Here is a 10,043-nt window from a genome sequence, read left to right as displayed (position 1 = left end):
ATATATCTACATTTTAGTTGAGTTTGGTCGAAGATAACAATTTTGAGCCTGAAAAGCTCAGGACTACCGCGTACGCACAGTGACGTCATGGAGGGAAGCAAATAAGCCTGCTAATAGAAGTCTGGAGGATGTCGTGCTGCACCCTAAACATCAGAATATGTATTTCGAGATCTTATGACATAATTTAAAACCGAAAATGTTCAAGCTGAATTGGGCTTCAAGTTTCAGCAGACTATTAAAGAAGAACAAATTAAAAACAGTGGCAATTCAGCTATTTTTGAATAAACACTATAACACAAAAAGATCTATATAGTCCTAAATTTTTGAACTGAAGACATGTTAGGGGGAATGTAAATTTCAAACTATTAACACAGAATAAAAAGGCTATGCAACAGACGTAAAAGACAAAAAATGTTTTTTTATAATAAACTCAGGGCTCCTCAGCCAGTTGGAATTATGTTTTCAGGGGTGTTTTAGTTTTTTCTCTGACTTAGAACTCAGAAAATTTGATTTCTCAGTAGAGAGCATCAGAAATTAAAAGTTTTTTCTTGTAACTTTAATATTTTCTATGCACAGCAGCCTTATTGAATTTGAACTGTGAGCTGGGAACTCTTGTTGCGTACGAGTTCCCTTTCTGGAAATAATGTCAAATAGAGTCTGTTCCGGTTCCAAGTTGCTAATTGTTGTGGTGCTAACCACTTTTTACAATACAAGTCAATAACACTGTTTTTATCCCATTTTTTGCGTTCACTCGAGGAACATAATCACAAATAGAGGTTGTACAGTATTGTGTGCCCACCTAATTTAATGATGTTCAAACTGTTGTATTAACTTTTATATGCATGGCAGCCATAATGCACATTGAACTCTGGGCTGTTTGGAGACCCCCGATGTGGATAGTTGGAATTCTTGGTGATTTTGGTGAGGGAGGAGTTTCGACAGGAACAACAGAAAAGCTGACTTCTGGGTACAAAATGAATGCAGCGTCTGACTTTCCAGGTCGTAATTCAACCTTCTGGTGACAGTCTAGGTGAAATTAACTGGAACATCCCCTTATGTCAGGGCACAAGTTGGTCATTAGTTGAAACCTCCTCCCTAGATGACTCTGTTAAAACATGTTGATGGTGAAATTTCCAAAATGGTGGTTCTAGATTAGTTACATGGTACCTGTAGTTTGGCACTTGACATCGAGGCGAGAGGACTTGTGGTGTTTTGACATCAAAATGTAACCTTTCAGTTATTCTTTGTTCCTCTTCTAAAGCTTCTACCCAATAACTTTTAATTAAACGTATTACTACTGCAAAAGAGGGAGCTAGATATAAGATAGTTTATTTCTATGCTAGGCTACAGCATGAGCTTGCCAGCTTTACTGCTAACAAAAAACAATCCCAGATTGCGATGGCTGTCATTCTCTTTGGTGTTTGATCTTCACATGTGATGGCGCTGAATAATAATATCTAAATTATAGTAGGCTGAGTGTTTATTACAGAATACTGGCAAGACATTGTAATAATATTAGTCCATCAGAGGTTGCTAGAGAGGAAATTTGCTCATTGCTACCTGCAGGATACATCCAAGGTAGTTTGCAATACAGTTTCCATACATAAAGTTTCTATACAAATCTACATACAAACAGCCATCTTCAGATGAACATAAAATTTTGGTGTATGTGGAACTTTTCTCAAACAGCCACCTGAAAGACATAGGAGATAATATAGTTTTGGCCCTATCTCTGTTCTGCTGTATTGTTGCTCTTTGTAAGGATTATGATTATTGATTAATTAATATTCATCAAGAATTATAATTTTAAATCATAATTTGGAAAAAAATGTATTTCTTAACCAAAAATCATTACTTACGAAACGAAATCAGAGATATCCTCTGGTGTTGTGATTATGGGCTCAAAGCTCTTTAATAATTACAAATTATTAACCAAAACCACCAACTGTCACTGTTTATTATTTTATTGTTTATTGGTGTTTTTAGTGTGCTTAGCCCCTAGATGGCGTGGAACCTGGAGGAGAGGTGACAGGTGTTCTCTATTCCCTTGATTACCTGTTGAGGAGTATATAAGGAGGAGGTTGCCAGCAACTCACTGCCAGGGGAGAGATGCCATTAGATCTAAAAAGGAAACAGTTAGCAATAAATTACTGGATAAACTTACAAAGCAATAATCTGGATCATCCCACACATGATATTTTAAAACCATGCTGGGAAAAAGAAAAAAAACAAGTTAAGAGTTTTGGTTGGATTATCAGTAACATAGCAGAAGAATTTCAAATATATGAAAAAGAAATAAGTTCAATGTTGCCTTTGCCAGTAGTGCCACCGTGGCTATTACCAGAAGCAGTGGTGGATATGGCATTGATGGAAAAGAAAAAGGATGCGAAATGTAGTTTAGATTCAAGTATAATACAAGAATATATAAACAATTACTATCATTATGTTCAGATTTACACAGACACATCAAAAACAGATGAAAAAATAGGAGTAGCATTTGTAATACCAGAATTTAAAATAAAAGTAGGAAAAAGAATTACAGATGGATTATCAGTATATTCAGGAGAATTATTAGCAATATTGTTAGCAGTGCAGTGGGTGGAGGATATAAAACCATTAAAAATAATCATTTGTTCAGACTCAAGTTCAGCATTATTAAGTTTAAAACATAATCATTCAGAGGGTAGACCAGACATTTTGTTGGAAATAAAACATACTTTATTTAGAACACAAAGGATGGGATTAATAATAGTGTTTTTATGGGTACCAGCACATGTAGGAGTTAGAGGGAATGAGAAGGCGGACAGGATAGCAAAGAAGGCAATACAAAACAACATTAGCTTTATAATTAATATTAGTAGGTCAGAGACAAGAAATATAATTAAACAGAGAACCAGGAAAGAGTGGCAAAAAAGGTGGGATGAAGAAAAGAAAGGAAGATGGTTTTACAGAATCAACATGATAGTAGGAGAAGTAAGAACAGGAAGAAGGAGTAGAAAAGAGGAAAGATTAATTACAAGATTAAGAATAGGACATACAGGACTTAATTCTACATTGTTCAAGATAAAGAAACATAATAAAGGAAAATGTGATCATTGTGGAGAGGAGGAAACAATAGAACATGTAATATTGAAGTGTCAGAAATATGAACAAGAAAGAACAATTTTAAGGAGAGAATTTGTAGGTATTAAAGAAAATTTAATTTTAAGAGATACTTTGCAAAGTTTAGGTAGCAAACATATTCAAATTATAATTAGATTTTTCAAAAGCCCTAAATTAATAAATAGAATTTGATTGTTGTAATGGTAAATAAGATTTAAAACCATGAAGAACCACACTCCATACCAGTCGGTGGCGGTAATGCACATCATAACGTTATTTGCCAACTGCCAAAAAATAACACAGAAGAAGAAGAAGAACTCACTGCCAGAGTGTTCCCCCTAGTGGTACAGCTCAAGCCACATTACCTTGTCTTGTCCTTGCCTTGAACTTTTAGTAACCTGAATCTGTTACCTTGCAGGATTACCTGAGCCTGACCTTGCCTTCCACGTGGAACTCTGCCTGGATTAACCACTTCTGGAAAGAAGTGATCCAGCTCCATGAACAAAGACTCAAGCCTCTCGTTACCTCATTGGACCACAAAGGTTGGCAGCACCTGAATTCTTCGCTCCTTGGATCTCCATTCAAGAACCCTGTCCACCCTCCTCCTTCCACTGCACCTACATCTGAAACCCCTGGTCCAACTTATCATCCTGGCACACCATTATCCACCATCATCTGTCTCACGGGTAAACAACCATTTGGTCTCTCTGCTCTCCACCCTCTGGCGGATCATTCCATCAACCCAGTAAGGTAGAATTATTGTTAATTAGTTTTGACACTGAGTTTTCCCTGCTTACCATCCTGTTTATTTTTACAGTTGGTATCCCGGTTCCAGTTTCCCTGTTAACTACACTGCGCTGTAAATAAACACTTCACCGTAAAACTCTGTCTCCTGAATTGCTTTCTGCATGTGGGTCAACTCCGTTAAAAACATTATGACAGAACACTCTGGCCAACCTGACCCAGCAGAAGCATTCAGGAGAACTCTATCTGAACAACAACACCAAATCATAACTCATGATTCTTCCCTCCGTTCTCTTTTTGAACAGCAGAAACAGACCAATCAGCAGATCGAACAACTAGCCTCCTTGTATCAGCACACCTTGAGTAATTTCTCCGCCCTGGCAGTAGAGGGTGCTTCAGCCTCTCCGGTTTCTCAACGACTACCGCACTCACGTGTGGTCACTTCCCCGAATCCTGAAAAATTCTCTGGTGAGAAAGAAGATTGTAAGGGTTTCCTTCTCCAATGCACTCTAGTTTTCAATCACTCCCCACAATCCTTTCCCCATGATTCTGTTAATATTTCTTTTGTACTAGGGTTACTCTCTGGAAAAGCCTTAAGAGGCCCGTTTTTTCAAACTGTTTGGACTTTGGTAGCACATTTTCCAAGTTTGAGGAGGAGTTTCGACAGGTTTTCTCCAGTGAGAAAGACTTAACCGCCAATGCTCGAAGTTTATGGTCTATTAAACAGAGAGACCAGTCAGTAGCTGAGTTCTCCATAGATTTTCGCACCTGGCTGCAGCTTCTGGATGGAATGACTGCGCTCTTAGAGCCGCTTTCTTCCAGTCCTTAAATTAACCATTAAAGGATGAGTTAGCATTAGTCGACGAGCCTAAGACCTTGAATGGGTTAATCAAGTTAGCTGTCAAATTAGATAACCGAATGAGGGAAAGAAAAAGATCCAGATTAGAACGGAGTGCAGTTAGGACTCATCTCTCTAGCTCAACACCCAAAACTAGTCGCTCACTTCTGCTTCACATAATTCTGGATTTGAACCCATGCAGATCGGACGTACTCAGCTTCACACACACAAGAAAACCCAGCAAAAATGCATACATTTCAGAGCAGAAGTGGCAATGATTGATCAATAACTTGATTTTAGCTAAAGCTATGTCCTTTGATCATCGGTGATGGGATCATCTGCCTGTGTTAATAAGACTAATCAAATAAGTTAAATTCTGTGGCAGCAACTGTAATTCTCACTAGTGACCACAAGGTGGCACTAAACGCCTGTCTGCAGCAGAGAAAATCCTGTTGCAACTGCAATTCACTCAATGGCCATCAGACCGTAGTGTTGCTTCCTCCCTGACTGGGAGAGTGTTAGGCCCTGTCCCAATACCTGCACTTCCACCCTTGTGTCCCTGAATTGCACGTTCCCGTTGATGGGTTCGAGTGCGTAGTGTGTCCCAATTCTCCAGAGTCGTCCTTAGCCCCGCCCCCTTTGTGCCCCACATCCGCCCTTCGGCGAAGCCCGCATCTAAGCAGACTTCGCCGAAGTATATTACCCACAATTCACTGCTGCAGATGACGTTCTGAGCAAAAACCAATCACAACCGTCAACGTAACCAGCCATCAAATCAGAATAATAAGAACTGCGTAAACTTTAGACAGCAAGCCGACAAATATATTTTTTTTACTGGTTTTCCAGGCTCAACATTGTAAGATACCAGTGGGTTCAGGGTGAGTCTGGGCAGTCAGTAGGCCATAACACTGAAGTTACCTTTCAAACAAACACAGGCGCGCGAGAGTCTGGTGTATAAGCCTCCTTCGCTTCCTGCATTTTATTCTCCTCAAAACAATTGCTTGTCTCAGTTTTAAATAGTTTTTTTAGCAGCAAGATTGTGAAAACAGCGTTGGTTCCCGCCCTTTTTGTTGTTGCAGTTACGGTGCAGAGGTGCAAGTCGATGACGTAATCCCTACTGTACCAATTTTCCAATTTTGCACGCTTGTAACCTGCGCACTTCAACTCCTACATGCACTTGTACAAAGTACACACTTCATAGAGGGGTGTAGTGTGGGTATTGGGACAGGGCCTTGGTTACAGCTGTAGTTACACCAACGGCAGATAGTAGGATGCCTCCTACTGTGCCAGGAATTTTGGTTGCTCTGGCAACAAGCTGACTGCGCTACAGCTCTAAGCCAGCAGGAGTTGCTTTGACAAGCTGGCAATTTACTTTGAATTTCACCATAAACTACACAAAATGTCCACCTTGCGTCCACAAAAGCACCTTAGAAAAAACTATTATTACTATTAGGAGTATATTATTACATCTCTGCAGTAGAATTGAGCCAATATTAGTCAAGATACATCCTCTAGCAAAATTTTACCAAATCTCACAACAGAGCTTTCAGGATATTACAAATGTGTTACTTCGTGCAACAGTGGTATCTGTCATTTTAAGGCCCACCCAGGGACGCCATTTATGTAAGGATTATGATTATTGATTAATTAATATTCATCAAGAATTATAATTTAAAATCATAATTTGAAAAAAATTAATTTCTTAACCAAAAATCATTACTTACGAATAGAAATCAGAGATATCCTCTGGTGTTGTGATTATGGGCTCAAAGCTCTTTAATAATTACAAATTATTAACCAAAACCACCAACTGTCACTGTTTATTCAACCACTTCACCGAAGGTGGGGGAACTTCGACCTTGTTTTGACAGATAAATCACTCTTGCACGAAAAAAACACAAACACTTCTCTTAATTATATATATATATGAAGATTTATTGAACCCAAATATTCCTGATATACCATTATTCTGGTCCAAAAACCTTCACCTAACTAACAAGCACCGTTCTACACAAAGGAAATAAAAATGACTACCTAATTTGATAATAAAAGAAAAATATATATGCGCATTTAGTGTCTATGAAGATCAAACCAGTAGTTTTATGGACAAAATGTGTAATTTGGGTTAAATAGAAAGAGAAATCCTCCTGTTGTGTTGATGTCTCGATCGCAGCAATCAGTTGATAAAACAGTGGGGCCACGCCCCTTTAGCCACAACCAGCTGATCACTCAAAATCTTGACAAAGGGTCATAAAACTGTGAGGTGGGAACTCAGTGGAAAATCTCCAACAATAAAACTGGAACAAAGAGTGGTTGGGTGAGGCCCAGAGCGCAGTTGCCTTGAATGAAAAACCTTTAAAAGTCCAACTTCTAACTAACAAACATTAACCACGCACAATTCAGCAGCGCTTGCGCACCAAATCAAAACACAGCTCAGCATAAAACACTTCAATCAGTATTGCATGCAACAGGTTAATACCTTAGATTAACTACTGGTGATCCTACATCACCTTAACTGCCTCATCCTGCCCAGACCTCTAAATGCACCTATCCGGTTTACTATGAAAAGAACGACATTACTTTGAAGTTAATTTCTGCTCTCCACCGGTTGAGGATGGATCAGGTCTGAAGAAAAGGAGAGGAGGGAGATCACGTGTCCGTGATCGAATTAAGGAGAAAAAAAAAAACAGTAACTTCTCATCCGTCCAGGAGGGGAAAAGATGACGAACCATTTAGTCGACTGAATCAACAAGGAGGGAAACTCATCTCCTTGGACATAGAACCTCTGTGGGTTTCACCTGTGCCAAGTGTGGCGTGGTCTGCGATCGGCAAATAAATCCTCTGATCTTCTCGTATCAGACAGATTTTCAGCTTTCAAGCTCTTCCGGGAAAGGCCTTGTGGAGCAAAAGTTCGTCTGCGAGCTTTTGTCTATCCAGATATGCGCCTCCGTTACGCTGTCCTGTGAGACAGGCTGGAAATGGCCCCAAAACTTCATCTCCTTTGGGTTTTACACTCTTGGTGATGTCAGAGCTGCGACGTCTGTTGAGCTGCGTGTGTCAAAATGTGCAACCAAAATGGATGGCCCCAACATCATACTGTTTGTTATACTGATTGTTTTGAAGTATATGCTCTGTTAGTACATGGCATTTCCAAGGTTATTCCATATATATACATGAGGTTTTATCAACTCAAATCTGAAATTAAACCTTTTTAAATAAGATTTTGCATTAAAGCAATTTCTTTCTGAGTTTTCCTTTTTTCATTTTCCTTTTTGAAATAGCATTGGAACAAACAACCCCAGTGTGTTTGGTTGTCACAAGAAGACCCTGTCTTTTGGAAAGATTTATACTGAGGAGTGTAGGCTCACCCAATTTTAACTGACATTTAAAGCTACCATAGCACATTAAAATGGAACAACTGGGGAAAAACCAATATGACAATTCAAATAAAATAAAAAAACTAACCGTGTAACAACCAACCCTATTCTCCACCGTAAAAAGCTGTCATAGCTGCAGCAATAAACAGTTTTATTTGCACTTATGTTTATATATTATTAAATAATTCACAGAGGCCAAACCTCTGTTAAAGAGTGTTTATATGTATAACTGTTGAAAAATAAATAGTTTTTGGCCTCAGCTGCTAACAGTAGTATGTCATGGTCACTGACAAAAACTATTAGCAAATCATACAGTTATTACCCTCTTCACTGGAGGGGGTTCAACTGGGAATTAATTCATTATTTATTTATTTGAACTTATTTGATAATATACAGCAGAAACAGAACAAGGCACAAAACATTATGCCAGGGGGATAAACTAGTGAAAATACAGGGCTTGCAAACCAGTTACAAACGTTTATTGTGCAAGAAAGGGATACCATTCCTGCAGACTACAGGGTTTACAGGAGGAATAAAGGGTCAACAAAATACAGTACAGACCAAATGTTTGGACACACCTTCTCATTCAAAGAGTTATCTTTATTTTCATGACTATGAATATTGTAGCTTCACACTGAAGGCATCAAAACAATGAATTAACACATGTGGAATTATATACTGAACAAAAAAGTGTGAAACAACTGAAAATATGTCTTATATTCTAGGTTCTTCAAAGTAGCCACCTTTTGATTACTGCTCCGCACACTCTTGGCATTCTGTTGATGAGCTTCAAGAGGTAGTCACCTGACATGGTTTTCACTTCACAGGTGTGCCCTGTCAGGTTTAATAAGTGGGATTTCAAGCCTTATAAATGGGGTTGGGACCATCAGTTGTGCTGTGCAGGAGGTGGATACAGTACACAGGTGATAGTCCTACTGAATAGCCTGTTAGAATATGTATTATGGCAAGAAAAAAGCAGCTAAGTAAAGAAAAACGAGTGGCCATCATTACTTTAAGAAATGAAGGTCAGTCAGTCCGAACAATTGGGAAAATTTTGAAAGTGTCCCCAAGTGCAGTCGCAAAAACCATCAACGCTACAAAGAAACTGGCTCACATGAGGACCGCCCCAGAAAAGGAAGACCAAGGGTCACCTCTGCTGCGGACGATAAGTTAATCCGAGTCACCAGCCTCAGAAATCGCAGGTTAACAGCAGCTCAGATTAGAGAACAGGTCAATGCCACACAGAGTTCTAGCAGCAGACACATCTCTAGAACAGCTGTTAAGAGGAGACTGTGTGAATCAGGCCTTCATGGTAAAATAGCTGCTAGGAAACCACTGCTGAGGACAGGCAACAAGCAGAAGAGACTTGTTTGGGCTAAAGAACACAAGGAATGGACATTAGACCAGTGGAAATCTGTGCTTTGGTCTGATGAGTCCAAGTTTGAGATCTTTGGTTCCAACCACCGTGTCTTTGTGCGGCGCAGAAGAGGTGAACGGATGGACTCTACATGCCTGGTTCCCAACGTGAAGCATGGAGGAGGAGGTGTGATGGTGTGGGGGTGCTTTGCTGGTGACACTGTTGGGGATTTATTCAAAATTGAAGGCATACTGAACCAGCATGGCTACCACAGCATCTTGCAGCAGCATGCTATTCCATCCGGTTTGCATTTAGTTGGACCATCATTTATTTTTCAACAGGACAATGACCCCAAACACAACTCCAGGCTGTGTAAGGGCTATTTGACCAAGAAGGAGAGTGATGGGGTGCTGCGCCAGATGACCTGGCCTCCACAATCACCGGACCTGAACCCAATCAAAATGGTTTGGGGTGAGCTGGACCGCAGAGTGAAGGCAAAAGGGCCAACAAGTGCTAAGCATCTCTGGGAACTCCTTCAAGACTGTTGGAAAATCATTTCAGGTGACTACCTCTTGAAGCTCATCAATAGAATGCCAAGAGTGTACGGAGCAGTAATCAAAGCAAA

Source organism: Girardinichthys multiradiatus, chromosome 23 (assembly GCF_021462225.1).
Source record: "Girardinichthys multiradiatus isolate DD_20200921_A chromosome 23, DD_fGirMul_XY1, whole genome shotgun sequence".
Taxonomy (NCBI): domain Eukaryota; kingdom Metazoa; phylum Chordata; class Actinopteri; order Cyprinodontiformes; family Goodeidae; genus Girardinichthys; species Girardinichthys multiradiatus.
The sequence above is the reverse complement of the archived record's forward strand: the minus strand, read 5'-3'. Positions refer to the sequence as shown.